Source organism: Mus musculus, chromosome 2 (genome assembly GCF_000001635.26).
Source record: "Mus musculus strain C57BL/6J chromosome 2, GRCm38.p6 C57BL/6J".
NCBI classification, from domain to species: domain Eukaryota; kingdom Metazoa; phylum Chordata; class Mammalia; order Rodentia; family Muridae; genus Mus; species Mus musculus.
Genome location: NC_000068.7, coordinates 158,928,681 through 158,945,902, shown reverse-complemented (window position 1 = coordinate 158,945,902; position 17,222 = coordinate 158,928,681). Strand labels below are relative to the sequence as shown.

Genomic DNA, 17,222 nt, shown 5'->3' with positions numbered 1-17,222 from the left:
ACTCACAGAGGATTATGAACGTAGGGTTTTTTTTTTTTCTTATATTACACCATTGGAAGCTAGCTATTCAAACAGTGGCTGTCCACTCACTGGAGAGGCAGTGAATTCTCAACCCTAGAAGATATAATCTCAGAACAAGGAAGGCCAACAACAGAGCCCACGTGGAGACTGGAGATCTGAAAGTTGACTGTCATGGCCTTTACTCTCAGCAGAGGCAAACAGGAATCGGTGAGTTCAAGGCCAGCCTAACCTAGATAGTGAGTTCCAGGACATCTACAGCTGCATAGAGGGACTGTAGCAGAAAATCAAAACCAGACAAACCAAAAAAGAGTCCTGGAATGCCCCCCAGAGCCCTCGATATAAATCCATAGCAAAAGGCTGAAGAGGCTAGAGTTTAAGCTGAACAGCTGGTGACAGCCATGACAGCCACTTAGAGGGGCACTCATATGTGTCCTGGAACTTTCTCTGCTTCTTCTTTTGTTCCATCGAGTGCCCCAGCCTACTGGATAGTGCTATTCATATGCAGAGCAGAACTTTCTCAGTGGTTCTTCCACATGTCAGCCTTCTCCAGGGCCACAAATACAGCCAGAAGTGTACTTTTCTCACCCAGGCATCTGTCAGTCCAGTCGAGGTGACAGCCAAGATTAAACATCACAAGTGGGACCCAGCATAAGACAAAGACATCTTCCTGGAATCAGCTGGAATTTAAGCTCCCCCCAAGAGGCAGCTAAAGCCTATACTGTGGTCAGGAGCATAAAGGAGGGAGTGGAGCCAAACTGAGAAGACCTGGCCCACTCCCTGGGTCTCAACCACTGTCCATGAGTTTGTAAGAGCACATGGCAGTGTCTGCCACACAGGTGACAAATAACCTCCCAAGAACAGCTTCTAGAAGTGGGAAGAACTCAAAGGCGACAGAGCAGCCTTGATACACGGGTGGATGTTGGGCAGAAGATAGAACGGCCCTGAATCAACTGGGCCCAGAACCACCTTCGTGTCCAGACATCTCAGTATCCAAGCTAATAAATTACCTCATTGATTAAGGCAGTTTTAATGAGAACTTTCATTATCTGCAGCAAAGGCATTCTAACTCATCTAGAAGGCAGACATGTAACATCTGTGTGGTCCTGTTTTTCAGCTGTGAAATGGGAACATCGGTTTTCAGAGAAGATGTAACTAATGGGGCAATCAAAATAGGCAAATTTCCACGAGGACAGAATGAGCCTGCGTGTAAGGAGCTGTCCACACAGCCCAAAACAAGCAATTCCTCCAACTGCTTCTTGATATTCTGCGCTGAATGTTGTTGTTGTGTTGTGTTGTGTTGTGTTGTTTTGCTTTGTTTTGTTTTGTTTTGTTTTTCCAGTGTTTCTCATACCATTTGGAGATATCAAACCCTCTGTGCTTAATCAAAGCCCTGTGTCCCATGTGGACCATGACAACAGTCTCTTAGCCTAGCAGGTTTCTAGGGAAGGTAAGTGTGATGGTTTGTATATGCTTGACTCAGGGAGTGGCACGATTGTTGGAGTAGGTGTGTCACTGTGGGTGTGAGCTTTAAGACCTTCATCCTAGCTGCCTAGAAGCCTGTCTTCTCCTAGAGGCCTACAGATGAAGATGTAGAACTCTCAGCTGCTCCTGCACTACGCCTGCCTGGATGCTGCCATACTCCCACCTTAATGATACTGGACTGAACCTCTGAACCTGTAAGTCAGTGCCAATTAAATGTTGTCCTTATAAGAGTTGCCTTAGTCATGGTGTGTGTTGACAGCAGTAAAACTCTAACGAAGACAGTAAGTCACAGGCAGCCCTGTGTAGCTTCACAAACCCAAGATCAGTGGTGGGGCTGATGGTGTGAGGGATGAACAGATAATCCGATGCAACGATGATGCCTTCCTGGAACCAGCTGGAAGTGAAGCTGGTGCTTTCTCCAGAGGCAGCTAAAGTCTGCTCTGTGGTCCAGTATATCCGCACCTGATAGAGGGAAAGAAGAAAGCTAGTTCATGCTCCAAGGATGAGAGACGTGACACTCTCCCCCAGCACCTAAAACTTCAGTAACTTGAACTCATCTCACCCATCACAGAGGCCACGGATCAGACACAGATCCCAAAGAAACCAGAGTCTCAGAGGCTGAGGAGGTTCAGAGAAGAGCAGCGACTTCCTCAAAATCACACAGTACTTGGGGCAGAGCTATGATTCAGACACAGGTGTACCTGACCCTGGTACACTGTTTTATATGAGCTCTACCTGCTGTGTTCTTAGTCACCTGACACTCCTACTATCCACCTGGATTCCAGACTTACACCTGGGGAGCCACCTATTCCCGGGCCTGGGAAGGACTTATGGAGCCTGCACATGGCTCAGTGCCCAGAAACTGTATAGGTTATATGCATTGTGTATGTATATGTATATGTGTGTGTATGTGTGTTTGTATGTATGTATATGTATGCTTATGTGATTGGTCTATATATGGTGTGTATATGATTTTGTGTGATCATGTGCATGTGTATGTACTGTGTGAGTAATATGTATCTGTCTCTGTGTGTGGTATGTGTGTGTGCATGCATATGCATGTGTGTACACATGTGTGCATATGGTGTGTGTTTGTCTCTATGAGTGTATGTGTATGCATGGTATGTGTGCATGCATGGTGTGCATATGAATGGGTGTGCACATGTGATAGGTGTGTGCATGATATGTGTCACATGATGTGTGTGGTAAATATGTGTGTGTGCATATGCATGTGTGTTCATGTCTGTATGTGGTTTGTATCTGTCTATATGTATAATGTGTATGTATGTGCATGGTGTGTGTGTGTGTGCATGGTGTACAGTATGTGTTATAGGTGTATATATGATGTGCATGTTTATAGTATGTATGCATATGTGTGTATATATCTGTATGTGATATGTATCTCTGTGTGTGGTGTGTATGTGTGTTCATATGGGGTGTGAGGGTGTATATGTGTGTGTGTGCACAGTATGTGTACTTGGTGTACATGTGTGTGTGTGTGTGTGTGTGTGTGTGTGTGTGTGTGTGTGTGTGTCTGTATGTGTACACTTCAGGGGCTGCACCCCCAAAACCTCCACTGAAGTGATCCACTGTAAGCATCACCACACTGTTCCAGCCACGGGCTTCCCATAACTACTTCCTTGTATAAGCTCTATCAGCTGATTCCTATAATTGGAAGATAGCCATGGAATGCCTGTCCTGGGCCAGAAGCCACACAGGGTAGGTCCTAAGATCAAGATCTCAAAGCAAGTAGCTTATCTGGAGGGTGTTTTCAGAAAGAGCACAATTGCTGGGCAGGGGGGACAAGGAAGAGTGCCAGTGCAGGAAGTTTCCATGAGCCATGGACTCTTGTAGGCAATAGGGCTCCCTCCACTGGTAACCTCTAGGAGACAGCTTAACAAACCTTAGGTTATCACACTGGAGGAGCAAGGTGCTGAGTCTCTAGGGAACTTATCTCCAACTCTGGGTCATTGTCTCCCAGGACACTAACCTGTAGCACTTCCAGCCTGCCCTATGCAACCTGAGAGGAAGCCTCAAATGGATTGAGGGTGAAACTCCATCAGTGAGAATCAGAATGCAGGGAGGCCATGTGGCTGGGGCATTAGAGCACCAACTGGGCTTCTGTCTCCCTCCCATCCCCACTGACCTGGAGTGCCCTGAAAGGTCTCCATCCCCCTCTCCTCTACCCCACATTCTTCTTTGACCTCATGGCTGAGCTCTTGGTCATGTGGCCAGAGCTGCTTAGGTGCTAATGTGGCACTTAAAATCTGTGTGGTCTCCCTCAGCCTGTGGGACACCTGAGGCTATGGTTGTCTTCTCTTCAAACTGGAAGTACCCTCCCAGCCACCCACTTGTCCCAAAAGCTGGGTGGGGTGATAGGTGCTCTGGTTAGTTTTTATTGTTAACACAACTGTCACCTGAGAAGAGTGTGTCTCAACTGAGGGGTTGCCAAGATCAGATAGGCCTGTGGCATCACCTTGGTTGTTAATTGATGTGGGATGGTCTAGTCCACTGTAAGCAGTTCCCTGATATGATCAGGGGACCTGAGGATGTATAAGAAAGGTAGCTGAGAAGAAGGTGGGGAATGAGCCAGCAAGCCAGTACGAAGCCTTGCTCCACAGTTTCTGCTACAGGTCCTGACTTCTCTCAGTAACGGGCTGTTACCTGGAAATGTAAACTGTGGTGGCTAGTCCTGGTTGTCAACTTGACTACATCTGGAATGAACTACAATCTAGAAATGGAGGGCACACCTGTGGCCCAGATCTTGAGGCTGGAAGACTAAGACTTCTAACCTGGATCTTGACATGGAGCTCTTGAAGCACAGTGGCCTTGAAAAGCTTAGTCCCAGGCAAGGCATTACACACCTTTAATCCCAGGAGACTGAGGCAAGGAGATCTCTGAGTTCAAGGCCAACCTGGGACAAAGCAAGTTCCAAATACAGGAGTAGTGGCACACACCTTTAATCTAGGCCACATCTTCTGCTGGAGGCTTATATAAGGACATTGGAAGAAGGAAGACTCACTCTTCTTTGACTGCTTGCATTTTCTTGCCAGCACATGTGTTGGAACCTGCTTCTTCAGGACTCCAGCTTATACAGAAGACCAGCTGAAACAACTAGTCTCATGAGACTGAGAAACTACTAGATTTTTGGGCTTCCATTCACAGTCACCCATTGTTGAGTTAGTTGGACTACAGACTGTAAGTCATTATAATAAATTCCATTAAAATATAGAGACATTCCACAAGTTCTGAGACTCTAGAGAGCCCTGACTAATACATAAGCCAATTAAACCCTGTAATGGTTTGAATAGGTTTGGCCCCCATAGATGCATGTTTGAATGTTCAGTCCATAGGACCTATTAGAAGGCATCGCCTTGTTCAAGTAGGTGTGGCCTTGCTGTAGGAAGTATGTCACTGTGAGGGTAGGCTTTGAGGTCTCATATTCCTAAACTCTGCTCAGTGTGGAATCAGAGTTTCCTCCTAGCTGGCTTTGGATCAAGATGTAGAACTCTCAGCTTCTTCTCCAGCATGTCTGCATGGATGTTGCCATGCTTCCTGCCATAAGATAATGGGCTAAATCTCTGAAACTGTAAGTCAGCCCCAGTTAAATGTTTTCCTTTGTAAGAGTTGCCTTGGTCATGGTGTCTCTTCACAGCAACAAAACTCTAAGACAAACCCCTTCATCCCAAAGTTGCTTTTTGGTCAATGTTTTATTGCAACAACAGAAATCAAACTATAATGAGCACAAATTCTGATACACAGCTATACTAGGTACACACCCCATCCTTGAACATGCACCATGCTGGAGCTATAAGAGCACTGAGGAATGCCTTGCAGTCTCGGACCACCAAAGGGAACCATCTTTCATCACCTATTCACCTTGAGATGCTCTCTGGTTTTAGTTTTCAGACATTGCCATCTGGGATACTGCTATCCCAGAATATTATTATCATCATTAGAATTCTTTGTGTTTTTAGAAACTAATGAATTCATGGAAGGTGCTCTTTAAAGAGGAGAAAATGTCAACACACATTTCAAGCTCCTGACCAGGAGTTTCTCCGGTAGGTCAAGGTAACTCAAGAAGCCATTTTGGCCAAAGACCTCTTGTCCTCCACGTGGCAAAAATCATGAAACACCTCACCTGCTTCACAATCAAAGCAGCTGAGGGATAGGGTCTCCAGGAGTATTTGGGGGATGCAAGCTGTTTATTAGCCACAGTTCCTACCACTGCCTGTTGGATAATCCCTCCCCCCTCCAAAAAGGGGGGAAGGGGATTTTTCAGGAACTCTCAAGAAAGGATCTTAGACAAGAGTACTCAGGAAACACTGCTCTTTCTGGCTCCTGTGCCTTAAGAAATTGTCTAAATAATGGTAAGAGAAAGGACAATGCAAGTTTAAGCTTATTGTGGTGGTTTGACGAGAATGTCTCCTATAGGTTCATGTTTGAATGCTTGATTCCCCGGTTAGTGGAACTGCTTGGGAAGGATTCAGGGGTGTGGCCCTGTGGAGGAAATGTGTCACTGGGTGTGGGTTTGGATGTTTCAAAGCCCATGACAGACCCAGTCTCTCTGTCTCTCTCACTTGTGCTCTCTCTCCCTCCCTCTCTCTCTCTCTCTCCTTCCCTCCCTCCCTCCTTCCCTCTGAATGTTGCCTGCAGATGAGAACAAGCCACAAACTTCTTCCACCACAGGCCAAACTACAATGCCTGCCATGATATACTCACAAAAGTCGTACTCCAAAGCAAATCCTCCATCTTCTAAGTTACTTCTATTGGTGTTCTGAGTGATGACACGGATTATTGATGTTTCCTGTGTCACTCTGTCCTGTTCCAACTAGCCACTCAGAGGGCTGTCTGTCCGTATGCACTTTCTGAGGACTCCCCAGACCAATGCAGTCTCTTTCCTCTCCTTACACATGAAGAGCTCACAATCCTTTCTCTACAGCCCCAGGGACACATCCCAGGCCCTTCAATCTGTCCATACTGAGCCTTCTCAAAACTCCCTGTATTCATCACTCCAGCATCCCAACAGACCACCGTGCCTCTGAGAACAAACATCACACAGTCCCTGTTTGTCAGCCCAGAGCCCTGAACTCACCTGGAATTTATAACCTAAGAATTCTGTTTTGCAGCTAAAAGAAAACTTATTTTATTTTTGTCCTGCCCCATCCCCATACAATCTTGCTCAACTCCCCCAAGAAACACTGCTTGGAGTTCCTCTTCCTGCATAAATGTAAAGATACACACTCCTCCCCACCCAGCTCTCACCTCTAACTCTGCATCCTCAAAGAAGCCTAGTGCACAGCAGGGAGCATCGTGCTTCTCTGTAGGCGATGCATCCATCCCTGTGGAACCATCTCCCTGTGCACCAACTGAACAGCCTGCTCCATCGCTGAACTGCCTTACTACAGGAGGCTCCCTCATTAATCCAACATAAGGAAGTGAGACTTGGGGGCAGGGCCACACCCTTCGCTGACAGCATCCTCTCCCCAGAGACTGGCCTCTCTCCATCCTCCCCCAAAAGCCTCCACAGTCTTCCACGATTTGATAAGATCTTCCAGAAGCCCAATGCTGTCGATACACACTGCTCACACACACTTGCACCATGGCCAGGATACACACAACACGTACACCTGTATAACCGCCAGGGCTCCAGGCATAGGCGAAAAGCTTGCACACAAACATAAACACTTTATTTATTCACTTCTTCTCATATAATCGTGACTGTGGTCCTACCACATAACCGACCTGCACATAGAAAGAAAGGCAAGGCATACATGTAGAAACTCACCCACATTCATACAATCCATACCTACAAGCCCATGGACACACAGTACACACCCTGGGGACACAGAATGGTCTAACGATCCACATGAAGAGGGAATCCTGCTCCATACCAGGCTAGGCTATGAACGTTCCAGTAGAGAGCCAGCATAATTAGTGCTTTAATTAAAGTCCTCTTTCTGCTCACTGGCCACAGGACCTGCATGCCAACACTTGGCTTGGATCCTGGGCCTCTCAGAAGCTGCAGATGGGCTGGGCCAAAACTGCCCAGGGGCTTGGTCTGGGCAGTAATTAGGGATGGAGGCTCAGCTGAAGAAGTGTAGCCAACCTGCTACTTTCCTGTCTCTTCCAAGGGAGTAGGTCTTGATGGCTCCCAGACTCTGCTGCTTCATAGCCTCATTTTACACACACACACACACACACACACACACACACACACACCATGAAAGGATGGAGGTAAGGGCCCTAGGCCAACACAGCACTGGTTGGCAATTGCTGCTATAGCCTTGCTAGAGGGGGAAGGGGAATGAGAATTAGCATATGGGCTTTAGTCCAACCCTCCCTCCCCCAGACCCAGCTCAGGCCCCTTTAGTCTACTACCTATCAAATGCAGGCCCTGGACAACTTCCTTCACAAGCCCCCAAAACAGGCTCATTGTCTCCACCTGTCTGGATTGCCTTAATGCTGGCAAATAACATGGCTCAAATAATAGAAACTCACCTCCCTCCATCCCAGGTCACAATCAAGGTGTCTGCAAGAGTAGTTTCTGTCTTAGTTTGGGTTTCTACTGTTGTGATGAAACACATGACCAAAAAGCAAGATGGGGAGGAAAGGGTTTATTTTGCTTACAGTTCTACATCTTAGGTCATCACTGAAGAAAGTCAGGACAGGAACTCAAGGAGAGAAGGAACCTGGGGCCAGGAGCTGATGCAGAAGCCATGGAGGAGTGCTGCTTACTGGCTTGCTCTTCATGGCTTCAGCCTGCTCTCTTATAGACCCCAGAACAACCATTCCAAAGATGGCACCATTCACAGTGAGCTGGGCCCTCCCCCATCAATCACTAATTAAGAAAATGGCTTATAGCTGGGTATTATGAGAGCATTTTCTCAACTGAGGCTCCCTCCTTTCAGTGACTTTTGCTTGTGTCAAGTTGACATAAAACTAGCCAGCACAATGGATTCCCTGTCAGCTTGACACACAAACAAATCACTATTAAGCTGCAGTATTTCCTTTCTTATTCATCCCCCAAGATCTCACATAATAAAATATTTCAAATATTTAAAGTTCTACAGACTAAAAACTCAGTCCCTTTAAAATCCGAAGTCTCTTAACTGTGGAATCCTATACAAATCAAAAATAAATTCAATACATTTTTCACTTAAAGAGGGAAGAACCAGTGCACAGTCACGATCTGATCAAATAAAAAACCAAACTCCAAAAGTAGAAATAACCCAATGTCCAATTATCTGAGATTCACTCACAGTCTTCTGGGCTCTCCTCCAAAGTCATGGGTCACTTCTCTGGCTCCAGGCTCAGTCTGGCTCCACTTTATACCTGATGCCATCCTTGGTAGTTTTCTCATGATACTGTCATCTCCAAATGCTAGGGCCTTTTGCTGCAGATGGGCTGCACTTTCACCAATAGCCTCTCCTGACCTCTCTTCAGGGACTCAAGCCCTGCCACACAGTGCCGAGCCTCAGCTTCTCTCCATGGCCTACTTCATAACTTTAAAACCAGTACCACCAAGATGACTCTTTCCAAGTTTGACTGCCAATAGGAGGTACAACCTTGGAACACAGTTTCTTTGTGTTGACCCTGAGGAAACATTTCCCAGAAAACTTCAGTCTCTTCTAAATCTCAGCCCATTCCTCAGCCCTAGCTGACCAGAGCTGCAGATTCTTCACATGAAAGGCCTGGTAGAGTTTTTGCTTCCCTCCAAAGCTTCACAAGCCAGGCCTCCATAGACTGTACTGCTCTCAACATTCATATCTTCCAAGCTCCTACAGAACAGCCCACTGAGCTCTCAACACTCAATGGCTTTTCTAGCCAAAGTTCCAAAATCCTTTTACAGTTCTCCCAAAAACAACATGATCGGGTCTGCCACGGCAATACCCCACTCCTGGTACCAACTTGTCTTAGTTAGGGGTCCTATTTCTATGATAAAATACTATGACCAAAAAGTAAGTTGAGGAAAAGAGGGCTTAGCTGGCTTACACTGCCACATTTTATATCATCAGGACAGGAACCCAAGGAAGGAAGTCAGGACAGAAACCCAAACATGGCAGGAATCTAAAAGTAGGAGCTGAAGTCATTGAGGAGTACTGCTTACTGGTTTGCTCCTCCTGATTTGTTCAACCTGCTTTCTTATAGAACCCAGGGCCCAGTGATGGGCTATACTCAATGGGCTGGGCCCTCAGCCATCAATCACTAATTAAGGAAATGACTTACAGCTGGATCTTATGGAGGTATTTTCTCAATTGAGGCTCCTTCCTGACCAATGACTCTAGCTTGTGTCCAGTGGACATAAAACTAGCCAGCATAGTTTCTACTAAGGATGCTAGGAAGCATCACTCCCTGAGCATCAGGTGTTTCCAACAATGGGCAACATGCTTTGTCATAGAGGCATCACCCCAATCTCTACCCTAATTGTTTCATGGTATTCTTGTGCTCTCTCTCTCTCTCTCTCTCTCTCTCTCTCTCTCTCTGTGTGTGTGTGTGTGTGTGTGTGTGTGTGTGTGTAAGAGAGAGAGAGAGAGAGAGAGAGAGAGACAGTATATATTTGCAAATATGCACATGGGATTAAATTTAACATTTTCTATGAGACCACGAGCCATCTGGATTAGGACCCACCTAAAAGACCCCCTTCCAACTCACAAAGACTCTATCTCCAAAAATAAGATTACCATTAGAGCCCCTAAGGTGAGAACATCAACAATGAATTTGTGGAAGAAAGACAATTCATCCTATGATACTGTCAGGTTTACAAGGTACTTACAAGTTTACAATTCACAAGAATTAAGCTTCAAGCAAGGGCTAATGCATTGCTCACCAAGACATTATGGGACATCGTTTTACTGTGTTCCACTCCTTCACTAGGTTGCTCATTGAGCATGGCTTTACTAAGCACCTTCTATGCAGCAGACCCCTCCAAGGTGGTCAAGTAAACACAGCAATAGTCAGGTGGCCACATAATGAGAATGGCCCCAGTGTGGGTTCAGTGCTACCAAGGACTTGCGCAGGATGCTGGTGTGGAAGCAATAGGGTTGAAGGTAGAGGGTAGACCACTTTGCTTCACTATGGCCACCTGAGCAGGGGCATGTGATATGATGAGGTCACACTCCACTTTTCCTAGGGGACATTCTAACTGAAATCTTCCATGAATTCATGCATCTAAATGAACACCTCCCAAAGTCTGTCGCTTTGAAGGTGACTTCTTGGCTTTAAGTTCAGTCTCATGACCCTAAGACCTGGGCTCAGGTATTGTCAAGGACCTCCCCAGCCAACTGGGCATGACAGAAATCTCCCAGTACCTTCTACATGACAGAAACCTCCCAGTACCTTGTACCCCATCTTTACCTCATCAGACAGGCCCCCCCTCTGCTTCTTAGAACACATTAGTCTGTTCCCCCACCCTGGTGCCTCTGCACCTGTGACTCCTGAAAGTCAGAAACTCTCTTCCACTGACAGTCGGCTGGATTCTCCTGCCTCAGGCTCTTCCCCACCTAAAGGTGGCCCCTCTGATGCTCTCCCCTGCTGCAGGCTACAAGCATTTATCATCATTATCTCACTGGTTACACCTAGCCTGCCAGAGATTCCACTACTCAATATAAATTCCTTGAGGGCTAGCCATATATCCATCTTGTTTAGGAGGAAAGAAAAGAAGGAGAAAGGGTAGGAAGGGGAGAGGAAGAGGAGAAATGAAGGGATGACAGAGATGCATGTAGTCCAGGACAGGGTTTGCAACCACAGCAAGACTAAAATTCTGGACCACATCTTTGTAGGGACTGTCTAGTTCGTGCTAATGTGCTGAGCAGAATCCCTGGCCTCTTCTCCGTACATGTCAGCACCCTCCCCTCTAGTTATGACAACCAAAACAATGTCTCCAAAGACCCCCTCTGGAATCAAAATCGCCTCCGATGGAGAGGCACCAATCTGGAGGTTTCTCACCTCTACTCAAAAGCCCCCAACTTTTTTTCAATCTCTTTGCAATGATGACATCTTTATCCCAACCATTCCATGCAGATGCCGCAGTGTATGAAACCCACAATGGTGGAGCTGCCCCTAGCTCTGTCTGTCAGCTATGCTCCATGGATACAGCATGACACACCTACTTGAAGACTCCCAGTCACAAGCCCTGGGTCTCATGCTCCTGGTCTGCAGGTAGACCAGGCTCAGCTCAATGAGGCTGGGATCCAGAGGAGTGGGGGGGGCTTCTGCTTCAAATTGAAAGGTTGATGAATGTGGCTTCAGCCATCAGTTGGGTTCAAGTCTTCTCCTTGCCTACTCGCTGAGGTCCCTGTGGACCAGCTCTGCCTGAAAGCGAGTCACCAGTGAACATGAAGGGAAGTGTGAGGCAGATCACACAGGAGCTGCTTCTCAATGGAAGTTGGCTAATGTCTATTGTCCAGGGAGAGTCATGGGATCAAGCCTCAATCAAGAGGTTGGAGAAATACCTCTCCCTGCCAAAGGTGTGTGTATGTGTGTGTGTGTGTGTGTGTGTGTGTGTGTGTGTGTGTGTGTGTATGCTGCTACTAAGCATTAATATATCCGGGCTGACCCTAAGAGCATGCTGATTCAGATAGCTGGGAAAAGGGGAGCTTTGAGTCTACTTCCTGTTGCTATAACAGAATACCTGAGACTGGTTTATCTTATAAAGAGGTTTGGTTTTGAAGGACACCAGCATCTGCTCAGCTTCCAGGTGAGAGTCTTATTTCTATTCAGAGAAGTGGAAAGGTGGTAACAGGCAAGATGAGAAGTGTTTGGGCCAGGAAGACATGGGGAAGGTATACACTGTCTTTATAACAACTCCTCTCTCTGTGTGTTGTGTGTGTGCATATGGAGTGTAGATGCATGTGAACATGCATGCACATATGCAAAGACCAGAGTTTTATGCTGAATGTCTTCCACTACAACTTTCTACCTTTTCATTTTTTGTATTTTTGCATGCCTGTGTGTGTGCCTGTGTGTGAGTATGTGTGTGCTTGTACTTTTCTCGATGTGTGTGATGTACCTTTCTCAATGGACACCCTGGCATGTTTGTGCCTGTGCATGTGTGTGTGCCTGTGTGTGTACCTGTGTGTGAGTGTGTGTGTGTGTGTGCCTGTGTGTGTGCCTGTACATGTGTGTGTGCTTGTATGTGAGTGTGCTTGTATGTGAGTGTGTGTGCCTGTGTGTTTGTGCACCTGTGTGTTTGTGCCTGTGCATGTGTAAGTGCCTGAACATGCATGAGTGTTTGAACATATGAGTGTACTCATGCCAGGGCACATGTGTGGAGGTCAAAGGTCAAGCTCAGCTGTCCATCTTTGCCTTCTACTTTGTTTGAGGCCGTCACTTGTTCCCCGTTGTGGACACCATGCTAGATGGACCATGAGCATCCATGGATTCTCCTGTCTCTGCTTCTCCTCTTGCCAGATTGTAGGTGAGCTGGAATTATAGATACAACTATGCCCAGCCTCACATGGGTCCTGGGTATCCAAACGTAAGTCCTCGCACTTTGCACAGCAAGAACTTCACCCACTGGGTCATCTCCCTATCCTACCTTATCTTTTGAGACAAGGTCTCTCGTTGAACCTGGAGCTTGCTGGTTCTCTAATGAGCTACTGGCTGGCCAACAATCTCCAACAAGCTTCTCTCTCCCCCCCAAAAGCACCATAGTTACAGATGCATGCAACCGGGCCCAGCTTTAATGTGGGAGCTAGGGACTTAGACTGAAGTCTTCGTGCTTGCATTCCAAGCACCTTATGAAGTGAGCCACCTCCCCAACTCTCGGCACCCACCATCTTAGTAACTAATGTATTCCTAGAGAAGTAAGCCAATCTCTCAGGGAAGAAGACATCAATCACTCCTAAAGGCCCTACCTTATGAATTATTAGCTGGGCCCATGAGCCAGTATCCACCCTGTGTGCTCAGCCATACTTATTTTCAAGGGCTTCTTGAACACATGGAAGGGTGGCTTCATCCAGACAATATTTTTTCAGTGCCTGCTATGTGAAGGACACTGTCTGGGATGATGAGAATTTCAGGGCAAGAATTGAGCACATGGCCAACTGGGATAGATGGTTCTACCTTCATAGGAATGTGCCTACACAGAAGAGCCACTGATGTACCTTTCTCGATGGACACCCTGGCATCATTTCTCTAGGACATGTGGGGGGGGGGTGTCTCAGAAGGACCCTACTGTCACAGCCCCTAACAGAAACCTCTTTGACATGGGGACTCATCTCATCAAGATATCAGCATGTCTAAATCAAGGCTATGTCAGCAGCCCCCATGAAAATGAATAATGGCCACAATTATGACCCATATAACAGCCCAATAAAACCTAATTAAAATGATCCACATCCCATCTGCCAAGTGTAGGGCAGAGCAGCCAGGGAAAGTTAGAGGCCCAGGCAGTTCAAGGAGAGCAAGTAATGTGAAAAATCCTAGCAATACTTATATTATTATAAGTACATTTACATAATATTAGCATATGATAATGCATTGTAACCAAGAGTGTCACATGCTACTATCATCATCATCACCACCACCACCATAGCCATTGCTTGCGACATGCTTTCTGTGTTCCATCCTCTGGTCATAGGAGCAGTCCCTGACACACTGAACACGTATCATCCCATTTAGTTGTCATTAACTTTCCATAAAGTCAGTGTTACCATTATGCACACTTTACAAATGAAAAGCTGAGAGCCATGAGGTTAGCTTGTCCAAAGGGACACTGCTAACAAGTGTCAGGCTCCATCAGTGTCTGGCTAGAACAGAAAATCAGTACTTGATAATCCAACATTAGGTAACGAAGCATCGTACACAACCAACACTCACTCCCTTGTCGCCAACAGTGAGCTAGGTAGTATGTTAAAACAGATAGTGGCAAGGACAATAAGGCCACATTGATGGGCCAGCAGGATGGCTCGGTGGGGAGAGGCGCTTGTGTGCGAGTCTGATGACCTGAGTTTAATCCCTGGACCCCACAAAATAGCAGGAGAGAACCAACTCCAGAGAGCTGTCCCCTGACCTTCCATAAGCACTGTGACCCACGCACGCCTGATGCACGGGTGCACCCATGCAAATGAACTGCAATTTTTAACCTTTTAAATCCACAAGCGCAATGGATTTGGGCATCGATTTGAATGTGAAACGTCCCATTTGCACAAAGGCACATACATATGTGTAATGAAGGCTTGGGCCCTCGCTGGTGGTGTTACTGGGAGATGCTCAGCACATCAGCTGATAACTCTATCCATGCATTAAAGAATTCACAGCTTAATCAACGATTAGGAGATGGGGCCTAGTTGAAGAAAGTTAAAACACTTTGAAGGGCCACGTCCCTGGCCCCTTCCGGTCTCTCACTCTCTGCTTCCTGACCCCCATAAGTGAGCAGTCTTGATGTACTGAATATTCCCTGTTAGACTACTTGGCCTCCACTCAAACCTAGAGCCACAGGCCAAGCAGTTGTGAACCAAAACCATGAGCCAAAAATCTACCTTTCCTCCTTCTGATGCGTTTCTCTCTGTTGCTTTATTACAGTATTGTAGAATACTAACACACACTGGCATAAATCTGCCTGAGGAATCAAGGAAGAGCTTAACGTACACAGGGAAGCTGAGCCATTGAAAGACAGACAGGAGTCTGTGAAGGAGACCAGCAGAAGGCTTGCATGCAAAAGGGGTGGCAAAACCAGAAATTCCCAGCATGCTCTGGGAGTTACAAAATTACTCCTCCAAAGTGTGAGTAGACCAGAGGGAGTGCAGCTACGGGTATCTGATGGGGATGCTAGAAAGATCATTAGGTCAAGATCCTCAAGCGCCTTCTGGGTCAGGTTCAGAAATGTAAATTCTGCCAGTAAGCAATGGGGAGCCATGGAAGGTTTTTAAGCAGGAAAGTGATGTGGTCAGAGGTCTCATTAGAAAGGTCCCCCAGGTAGCTGCGCAAGAAACATCTTGGGAAAGAAAGTCCATGCCCCCTACAAGGGGTGGGGGGGTGGGGGGCTGTCAATCCTTAGAAGTGGTCAAAGAAGGCTTACCCAGCCCTGCCAGAATTAGACCATAGCCTGTGCTCTTTGCCTACCTAAGAAGTGAGGTGCTCAGGAAAGAGTCTTCCATGAGTCCCCAACTCCCACCCCAGGGAAGATGAGTTTTTATATCCTGGGCTTTGTCACAGGTCCCTCCTTGCAGACAGAGTGGCAGGAGATGGCCCACATTGCTTTGCACCTAAAGGCCTGAAGTTCAGGAAGAAGCAGGCTACTCCAAATAGATAGGTCTTTAAAAAACAGAGAATGCCAGAGTTGCAGACACATGAGACAGATAGATAGGCTTTAGAGAGAGAGAGAGAGAGAGAGAGAGAGAGCTCCCCACGGTTGCCTTTGTCATTTCAAATGATGTTGCCCTTTGACCCAGGAAGAGGTTCCAAATGCATAAATAGAGCAATAATCTCCAGCATCAATGTTTTGATAAAATGAGAGAGGGGGAAAATACATAATATCAACACCACCTCCGGGAAGCACAGTCAGAAAAAGTTATCAAGCATGCTGTCAGAGCTTGGCAGGCCTCACTGTCACCCACCTGACTCTGGGCGCCTAATAAAGGCCGCATCGAGGAATTTGTCGCTCTCGAATGCATAATTCACTAGTCAAAAAAGCAGCGGTAATACATTGCATTTTCATAAGGGGCTCTGAAGCTGTCTAATTTCCCTGAGCCTCAGGACGACAGGAGGCTGTGGCCACTCGCAGAGGCCCCTTTATGCATTATGGATAGAGGCTTTGCAATGCAAAGTGACAGCTCAGATCCTCACTCCACCCACCCACCTGCCCCCAAAACCCCCAGATTCTGCATAAAGGCCTAGAACTAAGGGGTTGATCTGTCCCCAAAGCCTATGTGCATTTGGCACCTAGAAATGAGTATTAGTGTGTAGGTGTGAGGGCGTGGGTGTGTGCATATCTGTTAAGGTAGAGAATGAAGCTTTCCTGTTCCAGTCCCAGTCACTACTGAGAGAAGCTGGGGCAGGAACTCCAGCAGGTGGATCTTAACAGACACAATCAGCTTGCCTGTCACTTGATGACACACTTTTAAGATGGCACAAAGAACAAGTGAATCGATAGAATCATTCGACCTCTGCCCATGTCCACATTGACATTCTCCGCAGGCCCCCAAATTAGACCTACACTACTTCCCTGCCACACAGAAAACAAACTCTGTAGATATGTATCACCCACCATCACGGCAACTAGGGGGAATGAAATATGTCTTCTCCCAGCCCGTCACAGATGAAACAGAAGGAGAGGAAGATGTTAAAGCAAACAGTGAAGTACAGCAAACATGGAATCTTGGCCCTCAGGAGGTAGACACAGGAGCAGGAGTTTGAGGCCAGCCTCAACTACCTGATGAGCGCAAGGCAGTCTGGGATACACGAGGTATAGTCTTCAAAAGTAATGGGGGAGGACCTCTTTGTGATGGGGGAGTTTTAGGTAAGAAAACAGATAGTCTCCTAATCTCACCTGAGGCAACTCCCTCAACCTTCCTCTGATATGGCTAGACATCAAGTGAGCTGTGTGGTGTGCTGGAAAGACCACAGGAGTGGAAAGAGCTGGGCTCTGTCCTCTGTTGTAATGATACCTGGAATACACAGGTTTTGATGCACTCACACAGCAATGGTCAGCATGGTGCACCATCCTTCTCTCAGGTACCCGGGCCAGCCACTGCCTTGTACCTTACTGCAGCTTT

At 46.8% G+C, this 17,222-nt stretch overlaps 1 long non-coding RNA gene across 1 annotated transcript in view; it reads right to left on the bottom strand.

Moving 5' to 3' along the window:
* Window positions 1–17,222, bottom strand: part of Gm38630 — a 56,254-nt gene that overhangs the window by 19,623 nt on the left and 19,409 nt on the right. Inside the window, exon 2 of the long non-coding RNA XR_866914.1 lies at window positions 1,820–1,965. This is a non-coding gene — a long non-coding RNA (predicted gene, 38630). The remainder of the gene's footprint in view (window positions 1–1,819; window positions 1,966–17,222) is intronic.